The following is a 1,610-nucleotide window of genomic DNA, read 5'->3' on the forward strand; positions in this document are numbered from 1 at the left end:
GCAGCCTTTGCTGTGGCTAGGAAGGGTCTGCCAAGGATGATGGATTCATCCATGCACTTCCCAGTCTCTAGGACTATGAAATCAGTAGGGATGTAATGGTCTTCAACCCTTACCAGAACATCCTCTACAAGTCCATAGGCTTGTTTTCTTGAGTTGTCTGCCATCTCTAGTGAGATTTTTACAGCTTGCACCTCAAAGATCCCTAATCTCTCCATTACAGAGAGGGGCATGAGGTTTACACTTGACCCTAAGTCACACAAGGCCTTCTTGAAGGTCATGGTGCCTATGGTACAAGGTATAGAAAACTTCCCAGGATCCTGCCTCTTTTGAGGTAGTTTCTGCCTAGACAAGTCATTCAGTTCTTTGGTGAGCAAAGGGGATTCATCCTCCCAAGTCTCATAACTTGTCATTTAGCTTCATGATTGCTCCAAGGTATTTGGCAACTTGCTCTTCAGTGACATACTCATCCTCTTCAGAGGAAGAATACTCATCAGAGCTCATGAATGGCAGAAGTAAGTCCAATGGAATCTCTATGGTCTCATTTTGAGCCTCAGATTCCCATGGTTCCTCATTGGAGAACTCATTGGAGGCCAGTGGACGCCCAGTGAGGCCTTCCTCAGTGGCGTTCACTGCCTCTTCTTCCTCCCAGGATTCGGCAAGTTGATGGCCTTGCACTCTCCTTTTGGATTTTCTTCTGTATTGCTTGGAAGAGTACTAGGAGGGAGTTCAGTAATTTTCTTGCTCAGCTGACCCACTTGTCCTTCCAAATTCCTAATGGAGGACCTTATTTCAGTCATGAAACTTTGAGTGGTTTTGATCAGATCAGAGACCATGGTTGCTAAGTCAGAGGTATTCTGCTTAGAACACTCTGTCTGTTGCTGAGAAGATGATGGAAAAGGCGTGCTGTTGCTAAACCTGTTTCTTCCACCATTATTGTTATTGAAACCTTGTTGAGGTCTCTCTTGATTCTTCCATGAGAAATTTGGGTGATTTCTCCATGAAGACTTATAGGTGTTTCCATAGGGTTCTCCTAGGTAATTCACCTCTTCCATTGAAGGGTTCTCAGGATCATAAGCTTCTTCTTCAGATGAAGCATCCTTAGTACTGCTTGGTGCATTTTGCATTCCAGACAGACTTTGAGAAATCATATTGACCTGTTGGGTCAATATTTTGTTCTGAGCCAATATGGCATTCAGAGTGTCAATCTCAAGAACTCCTTTCTTCTGACTAGTCCCATTGTTCAGAGGATTTCTTTTAGAAGTGTACATGAATTGGTTATTTGCAACCATTTCAATCAGTTCTTGAGCCTCTGTAGGTGTCTTCTTCAGATGAAGAGATCCTCCAGAAGAGCTATCCAAAGACATCTTGGACAGTTCAGAGAGACCATCATAGAAAATACCTATGATGCTCCATTCAGAAAGCATATCAGAAGGGCACTTTCTGATTAATTGTTTGTATCTTTCCCAAGCTTCATAGAGGGATTCTCCTTCCTTCTGTCTAAAGGTTTGGACTTCCACTCTAAGCTTACTCAATTTTTGAGATGGAAAGAACTTTGCCAAGAAGGCATTGACTAGCTTTTCCCAAGAGTCCAGGCTTTCTTTAGGTTGAGA

At 43.0% G+C, this 1,610-nt stretch overlaps 1 protein-coding gene and 1 non-coding gene across 2 annotated transcripts in view; one reads left to right on the forward strand and one right to left on the reverse strand.

Annotated features, from left to right (window-relative positions):
* LOC107469514 (uncharacterized) overlaps positions 1–1,610 on the reverse strand; it is a 29,383-nt gene that overhangs the window by 21,652 nt on the left and 6,121 nt on the right. The window lies entirely within an intron of this gene.
* LOC127743294 (small nucleolar RNA R71) lies at positions 1,419–1,526 on the forward strand. The gene has a single exon (XR_008004688.1). It is a non-coding gene; the product is annotated as a small nucleolar RNA R71 (small nucleolar RNA).

This window comes from Arachis duranensis, chromosome 10, assembly GCF_000817695.3.
Source record: "Arachis duranensis cultivar V14167 chromosome 10, aradu.V14167.gnm2.J7QH, whole genome shotgun sequence".
NCBI lineage: Eukaryota > Viridiplantae > Streptophyta > Magnoliopsida > Fabales > Fabaceae > Arachis > Arachis duranensis.